Source organism: Myodes glareolus, chromosome 5 (genome assembly GCF_982192425.1).
Source record: "Myodes glareolus chromosome 5, mMyoGla1.1, whole genome shotgun sequence".
Classification (NCBI taxonomy): domain Eukaryota; kingdom Metazoa; phylum Chordata; class Mammalia; order Rodentia; family Cricetidae; genus Myodes; species Myodes glareolus.
In genome coordinates, this window is record NC_142030.1 from 54989950 (window position 1) to 55014220 (window position 24271).

General features: G+C 39.8%; 1 long non-coding RNA gene across 1 annotated transcript; it reads left to right on the plus strand.

Annotated features, from left to right (window-relative positions):
- The first annotated feature begins 251 nt into the window (after positions 1–251).
- On the plus strand, positions 252–23783 carry LOC146894907 (uncharacterized). The gene is made up of 3 exons (XR_015001130.2): positions 252–537; positions 6484–6653; positions 23249–23783. It is a non-coding gene; the product is annotated as an uncharacterized LOC146894907 (long non-coding RNA).
- The last annotated feature ends 488 nt before the right edge of the window (positions 23784–24271 follow it).

Below are 24271 nucleotides of genomic sequence, written 5' to 3' on the forward strand. Positions count from 1 at the left end.
AAAAATTTCCACTTCCTCCCCTCCTCCCCATACCCTCCCATTCCCCCCACTCTCTCTCCTCCCCCCACTCCCTCTCCTCCTCCCTCTCCAGTTCAAAGAGCAGTCAGGGTTTCCTGCCCTGTGGGAAGTTCAAGTTCCTCCCTCCTCCCTCCAGGCCTAGGAAGGCATCACCTCATTTATTTTCAAAGATTTATACAGGACAACATTTAACACAGTCATTGGTGTTTATTAGCCACCCTTCATTCTGCATGCTAGCAAGCTTAACGCATGGATTGAACACTATCTTCTGAGTACTCCACTGGATTAAATATTCCAAGAATCCTTGGAGGAGAGCCAAGTAAACTTTCTACTCTTTAAAGGGAAGATGGCTCAGAGGAAGGTACTGCTTAGCAAAGCCGTTACTCCATGGCATACCAGGCATGCTTCCAAAGTATATTAACGATGCTGATGAGAAAACTGGCCCTGGGAAGAAAATGAAGAAATCACTTCTTAAGGAGAGTCTTGGTGAGATGAGAAGTCCTGGAGTGTAACTTAAAGGTGTGTTCTCTCGTGGCTCCTAGGACTTGTTAAGTCTCAATTTCCTTACCAACAAATGGGGAATTGAACCAAAGGATTCTGAGTTCCCTTTTGACTTTGGTATCAGTGATCCACCTAACCAAAGATGGGGTGAGAAGAGGAGAGATGAAGGGTCTTAACAAGATGATAGGATGCTGAATAGTCTTTGTAAGAATAGAAGTAAGTGAATAGGTATTCTGAAGATAATTTCCTACTTAAAGTCTCCATGCAGAAGGGAGTTCTCTAGTTCAAGATGCCAGAGAACCCACCATCTTCATATAGGCTGGGGTGGTTATAAAACAAGGAAAAGGAGACAGGGAAAGGCAGAAGAGGATTGAAATACAGTTGGCCATGTGTATGGGGGCAGCTAAGCTAATAAAGTGAGCAGTAACTTAGAGAATGTAAAGCTTTGACAAATACCTCTCCTGCTAGCCATGACAAGGCTTCAATAAAGAATGGAGGCCAAGAGCTAGAAAAAGAAGTTACTTTAAATCTGGAAACCAAAGTACTATAGCTTTAAAAATTGTCATTTATCAACCCAAATGGTGAGGATCTTTATACTGTGGTCACCCATGGCTGGCATTGGTGTCTTCTCCATTTCTTTGGTCATTGTCTTCAAAATTGTCATTGCAGAGATCTTTCATCTCATCTGCCAGGTTTCTTCCTAACTCTTTTCAAAGCTCCTATAAATGCAATTTCTTTCTCAGCAAGTTGATTATTGATACATAGAAAACTTACTGCATGTATATATTGACTTTACATCCTGTTACTTTCCTGAAATTGTTTCAGGTCCATGAGTTTTCTGGTAGAGCCTTCATGGTATTTTAAGATATAGGATCATGCCATCTACTGAGAGGAATAGTTTGCATTCTGTCCCATTTGTATTCCTTTTCATTCTTTCTCTTGTTGCATTTTGCAATCTAAGCCTTTGAGCATGACTTTGAGGAAAAGCGGTGAAAGTGATTTTAGAGGAAATGTTCACAGTTTCCCGCATCTAGGAGAACGTTTGCTGTGGTTTACCATCTATAGTCTTTGTCAAAATAAGATATGCACTTTTGATGCCTAGTTCCTTTATGGTTTTTATCATGAAGAAATGATTTGCATAAAGGTCTCTTCTGTAACTCTTGAGAGGATGATGATATTGATGATGATGTAACTCTTGAGAGGATGATGATATTGATGATGATAAAGTGTCTCCTTTGCTATTGTGTGCTGTCCATTTATAGAACTGCCTAGGGTGATCCAATCTTGCATTCCTGGGATGAAATCAGCTTGATCATAGTGTATGATCTTAATGCAGTTTTAACTTTAACTTGCAAATATTTTATTATGAAACTTTTCATTTATTCCATCGGGGGGAGTGGTCTGCAGTGTTCTTTGTGAACTCTTTATCGGATTTTGGTATTAGGAGAAAAACGGCTTTGCAAATGAGTTAGGTAAACTCCCTTCCTTATCTACTGTATGGAAAAGTTTGAGGAGTATTAAAGTTAACTCTTTCTTAAAAGTTTGGTAGAATTTAGTGCTGACTATGTCAACTCCTAGGCTTTTCTTTGTAGAGATTTTTCTTTTTAAATTAATACTTCAATCATCTCACTACTTATTATGGCTACCTATCATTAGCAGTAGTAGTTCTCATCTTCATGATTTAATTTTGGCAAGTGATGTGTGTCTAAGAATCCATCCATTTCTTCTGTATTTTTCAATTATTTTTTATAAATATATTTCAAAAAGTTCTCTACTACGCTTCCAGATTTCTTTTTAATCAGTTGGATCATCCCTTCATTCCTATCTAACTTTAGTGACTTGAGCTTTCGGTGTCATCTTTGCTTAGTTTTGGTGGAGGTTAGTTGCTCTTACCTTTCCAAAGGAGCCATGTTTTGTTTGATTAATTTTAGGTGTTGATCTTATAGTCTCTATTTTGTTAATGTCTGCCCTGATATATATTATGTTTTGCTCCTACCACATGGAGGTTTTGTTTACTTTTGTCATTCTATGACCTTAAGGTATGCCAGTAGATTATTTAAGATATATTTCATTTTTCAATGTAAGCATGCACAGATACAAATTTTCCTCTTAAAATTGCCTTAGTCATATCCTGAAGGTTCTCGTAATTGTGTTCATTTTCATTTGATTAAGAATATTAAAATTCCCTCCAGGATTTCCATAGGGAATTATTATTTATTCAAAAGTATTCAGAGTCCAAGGGTTTGTATATCATTGATAGTTTCTTGGGTATTGATTTCTAGTTTCATTGCACAATGATGGTCTGAGAAAATACAATAGATATCATTCTGATCCTTTTTGGTTTTGCTAAGACTTGCTTTGTGCCTGGAATAGCATCTGTTTTAAAGACGGTTCCATGCACGTCATTGTGCATCATTTGGATCAAATATTCTATATATGTCTATTGAGTCTGATCAGTTTTTTTAAATTATTTTAGTTTAGATATATTATCTAGAGATGAGAGTAGTCGATTGAAACCATCCAATAATATTGCATTAGGAAGTATCATTTTATGACTGTTAGTACTTGTTTTGTAAAATTGGGAGCTTCAACTTTTTAAATTGATTTTATAGAGCTATACATTTTTTCCTGCTCCCCTCCCTGCCTCTCTTCTCCCCTTCAACCATCTCCCATGGTCCCTATGATCCCAATTTACTCAGGAGATCTTGTCTTTCTCTATTTTCCATGAATATTAGATCCATGTATGTCTCTTTTAGGGTCCTCATTGCTGTTTAGGTTCTCTGGGATTGTGAATTGTAGGCTGGTTTTTCTTTGTTTTATGTTTAAAAACCTTTTATGAGTGGGTACATACAATAATTGTCTTTCTGGGTCTGGGCTACTTCACTCAATATGATATTTTTTATTTCCATTCATTTGCCTGCAAATTTCAAGATGTCATTATTTTTTTCTGCTGTGTAGTACTCCATTGTGTAAATGTACCACATTTTCCTTATCCATTCTTTGGTCAAGGGGCATTTAGGTTGTTTCCAGGTTCTGACTGTGACAAACAATGCTGCTATGAACATAGTTGAGCATATGTCCTTGTGGTATAATTGCGCATCCTTTGGATATATACCCAAAAGTTGTATTTCTGGGTCTTGAGGAAGGTTGTTTCCTAATTTTCTGAGAAAACACCATACTGGTATTCAAAGGGCTGTACCAGCTTGCACTCCCACCAGCAATGCAGGAGTGTTCCTCCCCCCCCCCCCCCCCGCAACCCTTCCAGCATAAGTTGTCATCAGTGTTCTTGGTCTTGGCCTTTCTTACAGGTATAAGATGGAATCTCACAGTTGTTTTGATTTGGATTTCTCTAATGACTAAGGATGTTGAGCATTTCCTTAAGTGTCTTTCAGCCATTTTAGATTCTTCTGTTGGGAGTTCAGTGTTTAGATCTGTACTCTATTTTTTTTTATTGGATTATTTGTCCTTTTGATGACCAATTTCTTGAGTTCTTTGTATATTTTGGAGATCAGACCTCTGTCTGATGTGGGATTAGTGAAGATCTTTTCCCATTCTGTAGGTTGTTGTTCTGTCTTGTTGACCGTGTCCTTTGCTTTACAGAAGCTTTTCAGTTTCAGGAGATTCCATTTATTAATTGTTGCTCTCAGTGTCTGTGCTACTGGGATTATATTTAGGAAGTGGTCTCCTGTGCTCATGTATTGAAGATTACTTCCCACTTTCTCTTCTATCAGGCTCAGTGTGGTTGGATTTATACTGAGATCTTTAATCCATTTGGACTTGAGCTTTATGCATGGTGATAGATATGGATCTATTTTCATTCTTCTACATTTTGATAGCTAGTTGTGCCAGCACCATTTGTTAAATATGCTTTTTCCCCCCATTTGATAGTTTTTGCTTCTTTGTCAAAAATCGGGTGTTCAAAGGTGTATGGATTAATATCTGGGACTTTGATTTGGTTCCATTAGTCTTCCTGTCTGTTTTTATGCCAATGCTAGGCTGTTTTCAGTACTGTAGCTTTATAATAGAGTTTGAAGTCAGGGATTGTGATGCCTCCAGAAGTTCTTTTATTTTACAGGATTGTTTTGGCTATCCTGGGTTTTTTGCTTTTCTATATGAAGTTGAGTACTGTTCTTTCGAGGTCTGTAAAGAATTTTACTGGGCATTGAATTGAATTTGTAGACTGCTTTTGTTAAGATTGCCATTTTTACTATGTTAATTCTACCTCCAAAAGAGCACTGGAGATTTTTCCACTTCTTCAATTTGTTTCTTCAAAAATTTAAAGTTCTTGTTATACAAGTCTTCCATTGGTGTTTGATTAGAGTTACTCCAAGATAATTTATGCTATTTGTGGCTATTGTGAAGGGTGATGTTTCTCTGATTTCTTTCTCAGTCCATTTATCATCTGTGTAAAGGAGGGCTACTGATTTTTTTTGAGTTAATCTTGTAGCCTGCTACATTACTGAAAGTATTTATGAGTTGTAGAAGTTCCATGGTAGAATTTTTGGGGTCGCTTTTTATAAACTATCATATCATCAGTAATTTGATACTGTAATTGATCAGAAGAGATTTTGACTTCTTTTTTTCTGATTCATATCTCCTTGAGCTCCTTTTGTTGTCTTATTGCTCTAGCTAGGGCCTCAAGAACTATATTGAATAGATATGGAGAGAGTGGACAACATTGTCTTGTTTGTGATTTCAGTGGGCTCACTGTGAATTTCTCTCCATTTAGTTTGATGTTGGGTGTTAGCTTGCTGTATACTGCCTTTATTATGTTTAGGTATGTTCCTTGTATCTTTGCTTTCTCCAAGACCTTTATTATGAAGGGATGTTGTATTTTGTCAAAAGCTTTTTCAGCATCTGATGAGATGATTGTGTGGTTTTTATTTTTCAGCTTGTTTATATGGTGAATTACGTTGACAGATCTTCATATGTTGAATCATCCCCGCATCTCTGGAATGAAGCCAACTTGATCAAGATGGATAATGGTTGTGATGTGTTCTTGGATTTGATTTGCCTGTATTTGATTTAGTACTTTTTCATTAATGTTCATGAGTGAGATTGGTCAGTAATTCTCTTTCTTAGTAATGTCTTTCTGTGGTTTGGGTATCAGGGTAATTGTAGCCTCATAAAAAGAGTTTGGCAATGTTCTTTCTGTTTTTATTGTGTGAAATAATTTGAGGAGTATTGGGATTGGTTCCTAGTTCTTCTTTGAAAATCTTGTAGAATTCTAAACTGAAACCATCTTGTCCTGAGCTGTTTTTGGTTGGGAGACTTTTGATGACTATTTCTATTTCTTTAGCAGTTATAGTTCTATTTAATTTTCTCTCTCTCTCTCTCTCTCTCTCTCTCTCTCTCTCTCTCTCTCTCTCTCTCCCTTTCTTCCTTCCTTTCTTTCTTTTTTTTTTGGTTTTTCGAGACAGGGTTTCTCTGTGGCTTTTGGAGTCTGTCCTGGAACTAGCCTTTGTAGACCAGGCTGGCCTCAAACTCATGGATATTCACCTGCCTCTGACTCCTGAGTGCAGATTAAAGGCATGTGCCACCACCACCCGACTATTTAATTTTCTTATCTGGTCTTGATTTAATTTTGGTAAGTGATATTTATCCAGATTGTTGTCCATTTCCTTTAAGTTTTTCAATTTTTTATGGAGTACAAGTTTTTGAAATATGACCTGATGATTCTCTGAATTTCCTCTGTGTCTGTTGTTATGTCTTCTTTTTCATTTCTTTAGTTATCTTACAAAGCTATCAGTTACTATTTAGATTTTTTATGTATCCTGAGTATTTGATGATTCTCTATCCAACTCCTCCATTCTATTCAACTCCTCCATTTCCCTTACTCTCTTCCCCATTCCAATTCTAACCATTTTGCCCTAGTATTTCCCCATTTTCTTTTTAAAAAATCATTGTTTTACCCACTCTTTATCAATCTAATGTTTTTCCTTTCTTATTTTCTGGCCTCCACAGGAGGGAGGGCAGGGTCATGTGGGACAAAGAAGACCCTGCAGCAGAAGCTGAAGGTGCCCTGAACTCCCTTGCGGGGACCTTCCAGCCTGCCCACATTCAAATGGCTTAGTTTGATCCTATGCTGTGTCCCTCGCAGTCAAGCTGGAATTAGAAGGTTTCCATTAGCTCAGGTAAGCTGTTTCAGTGGGTATTCCCATCATAATACTGATCTCTTTACTCATATTCTCACTCCTCCCTATTTTCAACTAGACTTTGGGAACTTAGCCAAATACCATAGTTCTCTGCATCTGCTTCCATCAGTTGCTGGATGTAGGTTCTATGCTGACATTTAAGACAGTCATCAATCTGACGACAGGGCAAGGCCAGTTCAGGCACCCTCTCCACTCTTGCTTAGGGTCTTAGCTGCAATCATCCTTGTGGATTCCTGTGAACTTCTCTAGTGCCAGGTTTCTTGCTAGCCCCATAATGGTTCCCTCAATCAAGATATCTCTTTCCTTGTTCTCCATCTCTATCCTTCCCCCAACTGAGCCATCCCATTCCCTCTAGTTCTTCCAATCCCTTTCACTCCTTTTCCCTTCCAACTTCCTTTCTTCCACCCATGTGTTTTCAATTTTCTCAGGAGATCTTGTCTATTTTCCCTTCCCAGGGGGATCTATGTATATTTCTTTTAGGGTTCTGTTACTTAGTTTCTCTGGGATCACGGACTATAGGCTCATTATCCTTTGCTTTAGAGTTAGTATACACCTATAAATGAGTACATACCATGCTCATCTTTCTGGGTCTGGGTTACCTCACTCAGAATGGTTTCTTCTAGTTTCATCCATTTACATACATTTTTTTTACTGCTGAGTAGTATTCCATTGTGTAAATGTACCTTAGATGAGGGGCGTCTAGGTTGTTTCCAGGTTCTGGCTGTTACAAATACTGCTGCTATAAACATAGTTGAGCAAATGTCCTTGTAGTATGGTTGAGCATTTTTTGGGTATATGCCCAAGAGTGATATTGCTGGGTCTTGCAGTAGGTTGTGACTCCCACCAGCAATGAAGGAGTGTTCCCCTTACTCTGCATCCTCTTTAGCATAAGATATTATTGGTATTTTTCATCTTAGCCATTCTGACAGGTGTAAGATGGTACCTCAGAGTCATTTTGATTTGCATTTCTCTGGTGGATAAGGACATTAAATATTTCCTTAAGTGTCTTTCAGGCACTTGAAATTCTGTTGAGAATTCTCTGTTTAGATCTGTACCCCATATTTTAATTGGATTATTTGGTATTTTGATATCTAATTTCTTGAGTTCTTTATATATTTTGGAGATCAATCCTGTATCGGATGTGGGGTTGGTAAAGATCTTTTTTTTATTCAGTAGGCTGCCTTTTTGTCTGTGTTCTTTGCTTAACAGAAGCTTCTCAATTTTTAGGATGTCCCATGTATTTATTGTTGCTCTCAGTGTCTGTGCTACTGGGGTTATATTTAGGAAGTGGTCTCCTGTGCTCATGCATTGAAGGTTACTTCCCACTTTCTCTTCTATCATGTTCAGGGTGGCTCAATTTATTTTGAGGTCTTTAATCCATTTAAACTTGAGTTATGTGCATGGGGATAGGTATGGATCTATTTGCATTCTTCTACATGCTGACATCCAGTTATGCCAGCACCATTTGCTAAAGATGCTTTCTTATTTCCATTGTATAATTTTAGCTTCTTTGTCAAAAATCAGTGTTCTTAGGTGTGTGGATTAATATCCATGTCTTTGAATTGATCCCATTGGTCAACCTGTCTGTTTTTATGCCAATACCAAGCTGTTTTCATTGCTGTAACTCTATAATAGAGCTTGATGTCAGGGATGGTGATGCTTCTGGAAGTTCCTTTATTGAACAGGGTTATTTTGGCTATCCTGGGTTTTTTGGTTTTCTATATGAAGTTGAGTATTTTTCTTTCAAGGTCTGAGAAGAATGGTGTTAGAATTTTGATGGGGATTGCTTTGAATGTGTAGACTGCTTTTGGTAGAATTGTCATTTTTATTATATTGATCCTACCTATCCAAGAGTGTGGGAGATCTTTTCATTTTCTGATATCTTCTTCAGTTTTTTTCTTCAAAGAGTTAAAGTTCTTGTTGAACACGTCTTTCACTTGTTTGGTACCCCAAGATATTTTATGTTATTTGTGGCTATTGTGAATGGTGATGTTTCTCTAATTTTTTTCAGCTTCTTTATCCTTTTTGTATAAGAAGGATATTATTTTTTTTTGAGTTGATCTTGTATCGTGCCACATTACTGAAGGTGTTTATCATCTATAGGAGTTCCCTGGTAGAATTCCTGGGGTCACTTATGTATACTATCATATCATCTGCAAATAGCAATAGTTTGACTTCTTCTTTCCAGTTTGTATCCCCTTGATCTCCTTTTGTTGTCTTATTGCTCTAGATAAAACTTCAAGAACTGTGTTGAAGATATATGGGGAGAGTGGACAGCCTTGTCTTGTTTTTAGTTTTAGTGAAATCGTTTTGAGTTTCTCTCCATTTAATTTGATGTTAGCTGTCGACTTTCTGTATATTTCCTTTTTTATGTTTAGATATGTTTCTTGTATTCCTGATATCTCCAAGACCTTTATCATGAAGGGGTGTTGGACTTTGTTAAATGCTTTTTCAAAATCTAATGAGATGACTATATGTTTTTTCTTTCAGTTTATTTATATAGTGGATTGCATTGATAGATTTTTGCATGTTGAACCATCCCCGCATCTTTCGAATGAAACTGACTTGATTATGGTGGATGATTTTTTTGTTGTGGTCTTGGGTTCAATTTGCCAGTATTTTATTTAGTATTTTTGCATCAGTGCTCATGAGGGAGATTGGTCTGTAATTCTATTTCCTAGTTGAGTCTTTATGTGGTTTTGGTATCAAAATGACTGTAGCCTCATAGAAGGAGTTTGACAATATTCCTTCTGTTTCTGTTATGTGGAACAATTTGAGAAGTATAGGTATCAGCTCTTCTTTGAAATTCTGGTGGAATTCTATGCTAAAACCATCTGGGCCTTGACTTTTTTTTTTTGGTTGGGAAGTTTTTGATGACAACTATTTCTTTGTAGGTTATAAGTCTATTTAAATTGTGTACCTGGTCTTGATTTAATTTTGGTATGTGGTACCTATCCAGAAAATTGTCCATTTCTTTTACATTTTCCAATTTTGTGGAGTATAGGTTTTTGCAGTATGACCTAATGATTCTCTGTATTTCTTCAGTGTCTGTTGCTATGTCCCCCTTTCATCTTTGAATTTGTTAATTTGAATGTTCTCTTTCTGCCTTTTGATTAGCTTGGATAAGGGTTTGTCTATCTTGTTGATTTTCTCAAAGAACCAGCTCTTTGTTTCATTGTATTGTTCATATTGTTTTCTATGTTGTTATTTGATTATTTCCTGTCATCTATTCATTTTGGATGAGTCTACTTCATTTTGTTCTAGAACTTTTAGGTTTGCTGCTAAGTAGCTAGTATGAGCTTTCTCCACTTTCTTTATGTAGGCACTTAGTGCTATGAACTTTCCTCTTAACACTACTTTCACAGTGTCCCATAGGCTTGGGTACATTGTGCCTTCATTTTCATTTAATTCTAGGAAGTCTTTAATTTCTTTCTTTATTTCTTCCTTGATCCAGTGGTGATTTAATTGAGCACTGTTCAGTATCCATGAGTTCGTAGGTTTGCTGCAATTAGTGTTGATGTTGAATTCTAACTTTAAACCATTGTGATCTAATAAGATACAGGAGATTATTCCATTTTTTGTATCTGTTGAGGTTTGCTTTGTTGCCTAGAATGTGGTCAATTTTAGAGAACATTCCATGAGGTGGTGAGAAGAAGGTATATGTTTTTGTGTTGGGTGAAATGTTTTATAGATATCTGTTAAGTAGATTTGAGTCATGACATCTGTTAGTTCTCTTATTTCTCTATTAAGTTTCTTTCTGGCTGACCTGTCCATTCAGGAGACTGGGGTGTTGAAGTCTCCTACTTTTAGTGAGTGGGGCTTGCTGTGTGATTTAAGCTTTAGTAATGTTTCTTTTACATATGTGGATGCTCTTGTATTTGGGGCATAGATGTTCAGGATTGAAACTTCATCTTGATGGATTTGTTCCTGTGATGAGTATGAAGTGTCCTTCTCTATCTTTTCTGACTGATTTTAGTTTGAATTTTATTTTGTTAGATATTAGGATAGCTACACCCACTTGTTTCTTGGGTCCATTTGATTGGAAAATCTTTTCCTATCCCTTTACTCTAAGGTAATATATATTTTTGAGGTTGAGGTGTATTTCTTGTATACAGCAGAAGGATGAATTCTGCTTTTGCATCCATTTTGTTAGTCTGTGTCTTTTTACAGGTGAATTGAGTCCATTGATATAAAGAGACGTTAATGACCAGTGATTGTTAATTCCTGTTATTTTTTCATGGTAGTGTTTGTGTGTTTCCCTTCTTTGGGGTTTGCTGGTGTGAGGTTATCTGTTGCCTGTGGGTTTTTTTGGTGCAGTTAACTTTTTTGAGTTGGAATTTTCTTTCTAGTACTTTCTGTATGGCTGGATTTGTGAATAGGTATGGTTTAAATCTGTTTTTTGTCATGGAATGTCTTATTTTCTCCAATGATGCTGATTAAAAGCTTGACTGGGTATAGTAGTCTGGGCTTACATTGTGGTCTCTTAGTGTCTGCAACACATCTGTCTAGGACATGCTGGCTTTCATGATTTCCTTTGAGAAGTCGGGTGTGATTCTGATAGGTCTGCCTTTATACGTTACTTAACCTTTGTCCTTTGCAGCTCTCTCTTTCTTTATTTTGTATTTTTTATTTATTTATTTTATTTATTTTTATTCTGTATTTGTTTATGGTGAGGGTACATTTTTTGATCCAATCTATTTGGTGTTCTATAAGCTTCTTGTGCCTTCATAGGGATACCCTTCTTTAGGTTGGGGAAATTTTCTTCTATTATTTTGTTGAATATATTTTCTGTGCCTTTGAGCTGGAGTTATTCTCCTTCTTCTATTCCTATTATTCTTAGGTTTGGTCTTTTCATGGTGTCCGAGATTTCCTGGATGTTTTGTGTTAAGAATCTGTTGGATTTAATGTTTTCTTTGACCAATGAATCTATTTCCTCTATAATATCTTTAACATTTGAGATTCTCTCTTCTATCTCTTGTATTGTGTTGGTTATGCTTGCATAGGTAGTTTCTGTTTCTTTACCCAGATTTTCCAATTCCAGAATTCCCTCAGTTAGAGTTTTTTTTATTGCCTCTGTTTCAGTTTTCAAATCTTGAACTGTTTCCTTCACCGGTTAGTTTGCTTTTTCTTGATTTTCTTGAGTTTCTTTAAGAGATTTATTGATTTTTTCCAATTTTTTGTTTATCTTTTCCTCCATTTCTTTAAGTGAAAATTTCATTTCCTCTTCAAGGGTCTCTATCATCTTCATAAAGTTATATTTAAGATTCTTTTCTTCTGCTTTTTCTGGGTTAGGGTGATCAGGTCGTTCTGTTGCATGACTACTGGCTTTTGGAGTTACCATGTTGCTTTTTAGGTTATTGAATAAATTTTCCCTCTCTTCTCCAATACCCTGCACTACTACAGGGCCCATAACTGAGATTGCTCAAAGCGGCTGTGATCCCTGTGGCAAGTTTATCTTCTGAGTGAAAGCAACACTTATGCTTCCTCATAAGTTTTACTCCTTGATGGTGTCCGAAGACTTCTAGAATCTCATCCATGTTCACTTTTGAGCCATCATTGGTTTGCAGTGCTTTCCATTTCCATTTTCTAAGCTGAAAACCTTTACAAAGTTTCCTGCTCCTGTCTTTTCAGTTGGGGTTGAGACTGAGCCTGACAATCTAAGGGAAAGAGTTGCAAGTAGTTAGGGGGACTGTAAAGGCTACTAGGTGGAAAATCTGAAGCAGTGAAAAAGCTGCGTGAGGATTGAAGAAACTCAGAGACTATCATCGATGTAATGACATGGCCAGGAGCTGTAGTAACTACTTGTCTGTAGCAGCTCATGTCATCACTGTGATAGCAAAGAAAAATGAAGCATTAGTTCCCAGACCTCAGAACTGACCAAGTATAAACATGAACTTGCCACTACAGACTGGCTAAGGAAACCACATCATCATTATCACACTTTTCTGGGTGATGTTGGGTGGCACATAGGCAGGGGCAAGTAAGTGAGGGGCTTGTTTGGGGTCAGAGGGGCATATACAAGAACAACTTCCCAGTCTTAGTGCTAAAGCAGAACTCTTGGACTGGAAGCCAAACACAGGGAAAACAGCAAAGGAAGCCACGAGAGCTTAATTCAGTTATACTTCTCCATTTCAGTGAGATCTAGAAGGCCAAGTGCCGCGAGATTAACCACAAACTTACATAGGAGACGTGCATGAGCCTGAAGGCTGAGCAAATAGAAAATAGTCGAGAGACAATTGTGAAAGACTAAGTTGTTTTGTTTGTTCATTTGTTTATTCACCATCTCAATTATGCTGTGGGAGAATAGAGCCAAAATACTTACATGTTCGTAATTTCCATTTTCCTAGGCTTGTAGGAGATTCTGAGCAGTGGTGCTTGTCTGGGCCTAGTGTCTCTTCTCTTTTCTTTTCTATCGCACCAGGAATGCAGGAGTTGCTGAGGCCAGAGTTCCCATACAACGAGATATTAGCGTCCACCCTAGGCACCAATATCTTGGAGATCATTTTAGACCCCCTTTATGTTCCTAGTATATATGGCATAACTCATCCCAGCACCTCAAGGATGCCTCAAGTTTAAACGATGTCACTTTTTTTTCAACATAATATTTGTATTGGTTATTTGGGAATTTCACATAATGCATCCTGATAATATTCACTTCCCAGTTCTCCCAGGTCTACCCCCACCTTTGTGACCTCCTCTGAGAAAAAAAAAGAAGAAAGAAAGAAAATGAAAAAAATACCCAGTCTATTTTCACTGGAGCATGGTCAAACTCTCAGTGGCCAGACCCTTAAAGAAAGTTGAGTACTTCCCCACTCCTGCCTCTGGCAGAGGTAACCAATTGTGAAGAGCTGCACTTCAGCATCACAATTTTTAAGACTTCTTTTCAATGGCTTTCTGAATAGACTGTTTCTTCTGAGGGGATTGGGTAGAGGTTGTCACGGTAGCCTTCTAAGTCTCTCATTCTCAACTGTGAGTCTGCAGTCATCAATACCACTGCAAAAGAACTTTCTTTTCCCTTTACAGTCAGGGATCATGGACTTCCACGTGGTTTTGGAGAAAGCACAGAGCACAGACATTCATATGACCTCCAGTGATGGCATGGATTATGGACTTTGGCATGGGCTCCAACAGTAGTACAGACCACAGACACCATCATGGCTCTCAATGGCAGCACAGGCCATGGACATCAACATGGCTTCAGGTGGCAGCACAGAACCTGAATGTCCATATCGTCTTTGGTGGTAACACAGACTATGGACATCAATACGGTCCTTGGATGCAACACACAGCAGGTACATCAACATAGTTTTCTGGTGGCAACACAAACTACAGACACCAGCATGGTCCCCTGCAGCTGCAAGACTCATGAATATCAACATAGTTGTAGGCAGACTTTTCTTTTCTGCCTGCCAATTCTCAAATAATCATGCAGACACAAAATTAAATATAAATGCGCAGCTGATAGCTCAGGTTTATTACTAACTAGCTCGTGCAACTTATATTAACCCATATTTCATATCTAAGTTTTACCATGTAACTCTTGGCTTGCTACCTCATTTTGTACACATTCTACTTCCTCTGTGTCTGGCTGGTGACTCCTCTGACTCTGCCCTCTTTTTCCCAGTGTCTTTAGTCTGATTTTGCCTCCTAGCCTTATCCTGTCCAGCTATTGACCAGTCAGCTTCTTTATTAAGCCAATCACAACATAACTCACAAAGTGCACCAAGAGATTATTCCACAGGGTTTTCCACTTTTGTCTAAATAAAATAGAAAAGTTTTAACTTTAAAATGGTAAAATTATATACAAAAAATAGTAATCAGGTTAAAATTGCAGTTATAATATCCAGTCCATTTGTGTTTGGCAAAAGCAAAAGAAATACTCTATAATCTATCTTATCTTTGTTAGACTAAAGTTTCATATCTAGTTTATCTTTTTATTAGAAGTATGGAAAACTTTAAGTCTAATTGTTTTGTCTTTACCTCCATCAGAGACCCCCAGAATGATGAGATATTACCTAATGACAGGGGCATCTGGCTGCCTGGACAGTCACCCTAGTTTTTTCTATAATATTGGGGAATTCATCTTTGGCAGGGGATTTTTGAAGTACTCTCCTACCTTGTCTTGGCAACGTTCAGCAAATCACCTTCTTTTGTGTACTACTTGTCCAATTTGGACAGCATACTGTCAACAGTTAAAGGCAAGGGCAATTTCTTGCCTAGTGACTAACTTTGGCCACAGGGAAAGCAAACTCTATATGGAGTTTCCTCCATAACCATCAACTTCTCTGAAGTAGATTGGTGTTGCCAAGAGCAGACATGTCCCATTGTCATATATAAAAGACCCCTTATATCAAAGCATCTTATATGCTATATTCTGTAGATTTCTGAAGTGTTTGAAGAACATTTGTCTATCTAAAATATATCTGTTTGATCTTGAAAACATATCTAACATGACTACAAGTTTGACTACAAAAGGGACTAACTACTAAGCATTTTTATTATCCTAAATATTTTATATTAATAACTTTTAAAGACTATATATTTACATTACATTGTTAAAGGAGCTGCATAGATACAATATTTCTACAACAAGATTAGAAATGTATGTACTATATGCTCTAATAAAAATAACTTTAAATTTGTATCAATATGCAACAATATTTTAATCAAGAGTAGAAACATATATATAGTATAACAAAAATAACCTCAAATTTGTAACAATATACAAAATCCATACCAATATATAATATTTAAGACCAGTAGTTGCTTTTTTGGTTTAAAGGTAGATTTAAAAATCTACCCTTTATCCTATCATCTTTATATCCCCCTATTTCTTTTTAGAATGACATCCCTGAATTTAATCTCCTTTGTTCGGCTTTTTTTCCTAACCAATAACAACTTGTAAGCAAACCCCCAAATGATGACAAATATCTATAACCACTGAATGACCCAAAGCCTCCCAAGCAACCTCTTAGTAATGTGAACATCATGTTCTCAAAATTACTTGCTGGTTGCTGAAGGCATCTTTAGGGGAATTTGAGAAAACTGGGGTAATTGTGAAATCCTGGGAGAGCTAGCTGTTTCCTTTGTTGTACAGTCTCTGTGTAATAGAAAAGTGTAGGGATTCCTCAAGCCCTGGCTAGAGAGGCCTGTGAGGCTGCACCATCTCAGATAGCCATCTTGAAATTGTCCTGAGTAGTTTGTAGTTGAAAACCAACCTTTGGGTATTTTTTGTCAAGTTAGTACTATTACCACAATCTAGGTGGAATTGTTGTTGTGAGACCCCATCAAGGCCTCCTGCAGGGGTGCATACCTCAGATATTAATACAGCCCATGGCTGTAGCATGAACCCTGGGCACCATCATGGCTCTAGGTGGTAGCACAGGCCGTGGATATCAACACAGCTTCAGGTGACAATACAGACCACAGTCATCCATATGGCCTTTAGTAGTAATACAAACCATGGACATCAACATGGCCTCCTGTGGGAGCATAGACCATAGACATCCACATGTTCTCTACTGGCAGCATGGACCACAGACATCACACAGCATGGACCATGGACATCATCACAGCCTCAGCAACAGCACAGGCCTCTGACATGATGTCACTTTTTACTCCAGGTCAAGTGACTAGAAGGAGCATAAGAAAGGGGCAGTTTTGTTTCTTCATTTGTTTGTTCACCATCTCTGCTCTGCTGTGGAGAGAAACCAAGATGAGATATTTACATATTCGCTATCTTTTGAGGAACATCGGGTGTCAGTAAAATGTGAGAATAATCAAATAGATTTTGGACAGCAAAACGAAACGACCAGGAGAGTAAAGGAAGTACAGAAAATATATGTTGGAGTCAGGCAGGGGAGAGAGCGCGCAGTGTGGGCTGCATGGGAGATAAGATAGGGTGTTTGTAGGGGCATAGAGAGGGGATTAGAGTTTGTATCTCCCATCCTACAGCACAGAACTTGGCACAGTAGATCACTGCTGTTGGGTGGGGTGTTCTTGGAGCCATGGGGCAATGCGCCCGAGAACTGGACTCCATACACAAAGCAGATGTGGGTGTCTAAGGGGTGGTGTTCCTTCACAGAGTCAACACATTGTATAAGACAAGTCCTGGAGTCAGAATGATTGGCTTCCAATTCTGGCTTTACAGTTTATTTTTTTTTTTAAGTGTCTGTAATGGTTACATAGTTTCATAGTTTCCTTCTCTTTAAAATGTCATTGTGCATCTGTGGAGTGGATGGCAATTTCTTAGCACAGGCAAAGCACTGTGAGTGACTCCTGGCACATGATGAGTGATCAAAGATCTGGTAATTAATATTAGTAACAAATCAAGTAGCACTCATTGGAAATACTTGGGGTCAAAAGTGTTTTAGATTTCAGAGTTTTTCAAATCGGGGAATTAAAAAAAAACAATTGCATTTTACCTTACTTTTGTGTTTTGTGTACAAGCTTAGGTGTGTCACAGAGGTTGGTGGGCCATGTGGAGGCCAAAGCACAACTTGTGGGAGTCAGTTCTCTCCTTCCATCTTGTGAGTCCTGGGGGACAGAACTCAGATTACCAGACTTGATGGCGAGTGCATTTTATGCTTAGCCATCTCCCTGGCAAAATTTTGGCATTTCTTAATGGAGTTTACTGGTTGAATTTTCCAAATCTCAAGGATTGAAACCCCAAACTTTCTAAGTTCTCATATAATATTCAAAAAGTTTCAGATTTTGGATCATCTTTAGATTTAGGGTTTTGGAGTTCTTCAACTTGTGCTTGTTCAGGCTAGCCATTGAACTTCAGCTAGGCCTGCTCATTAAACTTTAAGAATGACTTTAACTCTTATCCACATCCATCTCTTTGTCTTCAGTCATTCCCCTGCCTTAGCCCCTTCCAAAGAGCAAAGAGAGAACTTAAAATGCAATGAAACAAGAGGGCTCACACGAGCCCCAATGACCTCTGCAGGCATCTGTGGGACATCTTTGAACAAGAGTGCATGAAGATGGGAGGAAGCCAAACACAAACTTTCAAAGCCTTGTTTCTTGAGAACTGTTGTATCTTTAAAATAAACATATTGCTGCTTGGGATCTGCCCTCCAGCACCCCTGGTTTTCCTCATAGAGAATAATAATTCTGTTTTGTCCTCTGTATCCCAGACTCCAAATGCTCTTTTCTTTTCTTTCTTTCTTTCTTTTTTCTTTTTAAATGAAAGCAAAGCTCCTAGGCTACATCCCATGCAACCCCAGCAATGCAAGCCCATCTTTTGTTCTTCGCTTTGGCAGCTCTGCCCCTCGTTTGTTCCCTTGCCTGTCTGCAGGTCTCGGAGCCGTCCTGCTGTTGGAGATTGCAGGAAGCTGGTGGAATCAAGCCACAAGGCTTCTTTTATGAGCCAAATATAGAGAAGGGAGCCTTTCATTGGCTCCAGCCTCACAGTCAGGTGCTCCCTGGTGGCCTCCACACAAAGCTGAGGCTCTGGACCTACTCCCTGGAGTTTGCCTTTGTTTTCTCCCAGGCCAAGCTCCTGGTGATGGGCAAGTGAAATGGAAGCCCAAGTCCCCAACCCTCTGCATCCACTGCAAGCTGGTTCCGTGCTTAGACCTCAAAAGTCACTGGTTTGACCCAGTCCTCCCAAAAGCCAGCCTGAGTTCTCTATTAGTGAGCATGAAAAATGCTTCAATCATAGCACCAGATGGTACCCAAACCAATTTGGACTGTCAGCCGAGGCCTACTCATTTCCAAGGACTTTGTCTAACTTCAGTGCTATTCCCACAGCGTCCATCTCGCTCTAAGAGGTGATCTTGCTCAGATGATTTTGATGAGAAATAACATTTTCCTCCACCCGGCACCACGGTCATTACTTCTTCCCAGCTTTATTAATTCACTCAACAAGCTTTTATTGAGTGCCTGCTGTGTACACTAGGCATTTCAGAACATGCCAGGGGGGAATTCGCTTCTGTTTGATAAATATTTGCTGAGAATCCACCAGATATGTAACGAGTACTTTAAAAGATGCTGAGCATGCGATACAGTTGAGATGATACAGTGACCTTTAAAGAAGTCACAGTTGTAGAGAGGACAGTGCCATCACTCAGGGAACATCATTGTGAGGCATGCAGACCTTCCTGTGTCTGTTATTTGATCCATCTGGGTCTTCCTAAAGAGAACTTGTCAGTGTCTTTAATACCTTGTCTCTGAGGATCACTAGCACATAAGTGGATCACAGGGCAGTGATGTGGGGGAAAGTCAATGACTGTATACTCTACCATCCTACCTCTTAGAGAGTGGACCCTCCAGCATCTCCTGGGAACTTGTCAGAAAGCCAGTTCTACTCACGCCCCAGTGGATTAGAAGGTGCAGTTCTAATAGGTGATCTATGTACAGGATGGTGTTTTGGAATCACTACTTTGCTAGTTCTGTTTTCCAAGTGTTCCAACGATGTTGGTGGGTTCAGTGAGAGGTCACCATATTTATTGTTCTGGTGAATATTGGTTGCACACTAATAATTCAGTAACTTTCGGTTACACAGTGTGGCCGCTCTTCACTGAGCTTTGGACCACGGTGTCTGACATGGGAGCCGCAGAGGCTTGGATAGGGAGCTCACTGAGGCCCGAATAATCATTGAAAAGCCAATGACCTTTGTGACAGTCTGACAAGAAAACACTGTCCAAGAGGGATGCTTCCTATTGCATCAGTTTATATGCTAGAGGAGTTTCCATAGGGAATTCAACAGGTATTCAGAATTCTCATTCATCACTGAAACTAGACAGACACAAAAAGAAACAAAGAAGCAAGCAGGAGCCATGCAGTCAGGGGAGGGGGGAGTATTGTTTTTTTTTTTTTTTTGTCTCCATGTAGGAAAGTACTGGCAACTTGACGTAGATGTCCTGTAATCCTCAGTACACCATTGAACAACAAACGTTACCACTATATTGTAATAGGAGGAGCGGCTGCTTATTGTCTCAACCACCCACTAGCTTACACCAGAAATAATCACACAGAAACTATATTCATTTAAACACTGCCTGGCCCATTTGCTCTAACTTCTTATTGGCTAATTCTTACATCTTAATTTAATCCATTTCTATTAACCTGTGTAACACCACGTGACTATGGCTTACTAGCAAGATTTTAACCAGTGTCCATCTCAGGCAGGAGATCCATGGCATCTGCCACTCTGCCCTTCTTCCCAGCATTCAGTTCTCTCTACTCCACCTACCTAAGTTCTGTCCTATCAAGTAGGCCAAGGCAGTTTCTTTAATCATTACCCAATGAAAGCAACACACAAGCTCCTACACCACTATATTTTTCAAATGGACAAGCAAAACAAAGAAGAAGGAAAAGAAGGAGAAGGAGCAAGGGAAGGAGGAGAAGGAGGAGGAGGAGGAGGAGGAGGAGGAGGAGGAGGAGGAGGAGGAGGAGGAGGAGGAGAAGAAGAAGAAGAAGAAGAAGAAGAAGAAGAAGAAGAAGAAGAAGAAGAAGAAGAAGAAGAAGAAGAAGAAGAAGAAAAGCAGTGAGAAGCTAGCCATGGGCACCCAACTAGCAAAGTAAAACCAGTGTCTAAATCCAGTTCTAACAAAGTTTCAAAGCTCAGGTGTGACAAGTTTTCACATCATTCTCCCCTCTTCAGCTACTTCTTCTGTTTTTGTTCCACTCTTGACCTTGGGATTTTCCGCTGCTTCTTGATTCAGGGGGGAAATAATGGACACATCTGTCTCTCCAGAGTCACGGAAGGGAAGAAGAGGCTGGAGTTCCTTGGAGACTCAGGAGAGTCGGTTCCTCTCACAAAACCCAGTGAGGACAGTGTGGGCCTGAGAGAGGAGTCCTGGTTGATGCCAATTTCTTCAAGGAGTTTATGTCTTTCTGATAAAAGAAGAAATCAAAATGTTTTAGAGAAATTATCATAGTAAATTAATTGATCAGCCATGAGCAAATAGGCATGAGCGTTCAGAGACATAATGTAGGACTTGGGAACAAAGGAAGAGAGTGAAGACGGCCATCTTAGGCTGGGGAGACAGGGTGAACAAAAGACAGAGATGAGTCTGTTGAGGTGTAAGAGGGGAAACTGAGTCCTCTGCTCTCCATTCCCAAGGTGGAAAGGCATCTAATCCAGGCTGATCAATGTGTGCTGTGTGGGACAGGTGGGTAACTGGAGAGAGATAGTTAGGGTTCAGAGGGAGACCTCAATCTAAACTGTGAGAGAAGAGTGACTCCATGGGAATAACCTGACAGAAGACATATGTACGTTGGATGGTGCTTGGTAGTCCTGTCACTCAGAGGATGAGTGGACTAGGAAACAGTCCTCACCCACTGTTGCTAGGAATGGGGAGATTCTAGAAGCTTAATGCTGCCTTCCCCCCCCCCAACTCTGAGAAAGCCCAAGTTTTATCACCTCTGATGGCTCAGTTCCCGTAATCATGCACTGACTTTCAGTTCTCCTCAGGCGTCCAAGTGTTTTCCAGTCTTTCTGTCCCTCTAGAGGCTAACAGGTGCTTGTTGTTTGCCTGGTGAGATGAAGTAGAGGCAACTCTATTCATTCTGGGCCTGACTCTTAATGACATCACCCTTCAGTCCTTGCTGGAGGAGACTGGCCTCATGGGAAGTGAACTTGGAATATTCATGTTGAGTTGCTGAAAGTTTGGGGTCCACTGGTCCAGCCTACTCAGTCTTATATGTTAAGTATTTATCTTTTATATTTGTTCTGTATGGTCTCTCTCCTCCACTAGTTAGCAAATTTGTTTTTAGGTTTGTTCTCCAATGTATTCCCAACGATTGCTTAACATTAATAGATACTCAAGAATTTTTACTGAGTGAATACCTAACTAATTATAATAGTTTGAGACCCTGTTGGATTTTTATTTTTTAATCTTAATTTCTCATCTTCGGCAAGCATAGTCACCTTTGAAGGAGACTCTTACCCTTGTAAAGCTTCTAGTGTCATCTGAGATAAGGTTGGGAAGAGTGGATGGACATAGGGATTTTTCTCTCGCTTTTTCTTATTAGGGATCATTTAGGGGAGAGTTCTCATCTCCGGGGAAAACTCTGCTAAATAAATGAACCCCAACTCATCAACCAAAAATTCATAGCCTGCATTTGCTATGGTGTTTCCCCTTGCTCAGTTAGAGCCTGCAAACTCAGCAAGGGTCTCAGAAGACTGACAAATCCCTGCAGCTTGCTTTCTGTTTCCACCAAGTTCAATCAAAATTCCTGGGAACTAAAGAGATGAGTTCCAGTCAGTGTAACACAGAACACTTCTGGTGTGTACAGAGTGAAAAACCACACACCTTGACTGGGATTCAGGGCAGAGAAAGGGCTCCTGCTGGGTGACCCCCTTTTCTCTTTACTTACATGTAAATTTTGCTCACTTAGCTCCTCAATTGGAACAAGATGAGGGTTTTTTTTTTTTGCTTTACAATTACCTCCTGAGTGGAACTTGGTGAAATCAGAGGCTTTGAGGGCTCTTGTTTCCCACCAGGTCTCTGCTCCTTCCTTTCTGCTAAATACTGCTAACCTACTGGGTTGCTAACATGCTGACTGATTTGATCTCTTGGAGTCTATTTGTAGTCAATGACCTATTTTTTTTAAAATAAACTTTGAGATGATAATATGAGAAGAATAGCTTGGATGTTTGTAGGGAAATATTTGGGAGCCAGGGGAAACATCCATGATAAAACTGCACCATTTGATAATTAATAAATGTCCCAATCTGAGCCCCAGAGGAGAGAGGGGGGAATCATTTTGCCAAAACTGGATAATTTATTCCAGAAACCTCCTTACAGTGTTGGGGGTTATAGACAGTGACCACACCTGACCGTTTTTTATGGAGTTGAAACTCATGCCTTCACAATAGCAGAGTAAGCCATTCCTACAGTCCTTAGAGTCATCCTCTAACTCAGCCTCATTCCAGATTTTATGACAAAGTACCCAAATGTGGCCAGATTGCCTTTTTTTTTTTTTCATTTTAGGTTTGATTTTGATCATTCATCCCTTGGTACCTTGAGAAGGGAGAGAGAGGAAAAAAAAGCAGAATCGGACCCTAGCTTTCACTACAGGTCTTCATCCATGAGAATGTCCAAGAAAGGAAGGAAAGAGCACGTGGTGCTGGTCTGGTTGACTTATAATTAAGTCGTAGAAGATTAGGCCGAGGGGCCAGCTCTGTGATGGCGGGCTAGCTTCTCTGACTGCATCAGCATGGTGACTCCCAGTTTTCATTTAAATTCAACTCTGTGGAGCAGCTCCACTCTCCACCCCAGAATCCATTTGCCCCACCACCCTAGAGTGGGAGCAGCAGGTCTGGTTTCCTTCCACCCACTGGGAAGCTTTGCCACAGAAATCATCCTGAATGCATGGGGAACGCAGCCAAGTGACACGGCATGTAGCAGAATCTGTTCCTGTTTTCCTGCACAGTGGGGGCTTAAACTTTTTTTGAGGGGTAGGCTTACGTCTATAGCCCAGCACCCCCCTTCTCTTAGAGCAGACAAACAGGGAGAGGCAAATACTTGAGTGGGTCAAGCAAATTTCAGCCTGTATTGATTACAACGTTCAAAGTCTTATTTTTTTTCCTTTTTCTTTTTTTTCTTATTTGGCTTACACAGAACATCATGAATGCACAGCTGCAGGGGCTGTGCCAAGCAGCTCAGCCAGCTTGTACACACTGCCATCAGTGGAAAATCGTTTGTCTTTTTTTCCCCCTGCTTGAGGTGTTATCATCAGAAGTCATGTGGATGCTCCCTGGGCCAAGCCACCATCTCTCCAGCCCGTTCACAAAAGCCGCCCGCTGTGAGGTGGGTTCTGTGGAGCGGGGGTGTCCCCGTGGGAACTGGGGTGGATAGGAAGAGGAAAGCAAGAGGCAGTGGCGTTTCCTTCACTGATCACTCCGAGAAGAGCTCTGAGAAATACATGCTATGGTCCTTAGCCCAGGCTGCCTACAGCATTTACATCCCCGATCAACACAGTTTCCCACTCTGTTCATGGAAAAATGTGCTCAGGTCTCTGCCGCTGCTCTAACTGGGCACAAATGTCCAACTTGCTCTGTGGCTCACTCGGAGACTGAGGCATGTGTAGTAGATACAGAAAAGCCGTCATACATATGGAATTATTCAAGAGAAATAAACGATCATATCACACGCATATTTCACACTGCCTGTTGTTTGCTGTTGTGTAAAGAATGCTGGGTTGCAGACAGGGGAAGGTGGTCGCTGTGCCAGCCTGAGCCCTTGGAGTTCACAGTTGTGTAAAGCAGGCTGTAACCCCATAGTGGGTGGAGACAATTGGATCCTGGGAGCTAGATAGCCCGTGTGTCTAAGGGAAATGGCAAGTTTCAGGTTCAGTGAGAGATCCCTCAAAACTAAGGTGGAGAAGCGACCCAGGAAGGCATCTAACCTCCTGTCCTGTCACAGCAGCCTTTCCAGTAAGGTCCTGCCCTTGTCTAGAGTTCTCTCCCCCACTCCCGACACCTCCCCCACTAAGAATAACAGAGTTAAAGGGAGACAAGACTCTAGGCCAGTGGTTCTCAGTTGTGGGTCAAAACTCCCTTGGTATGAAACACTTTCACAAGGTATCACATATCAGATATCCTGGATATCAGATATTTATCCTCTGATTAGTAGCAAAATTGC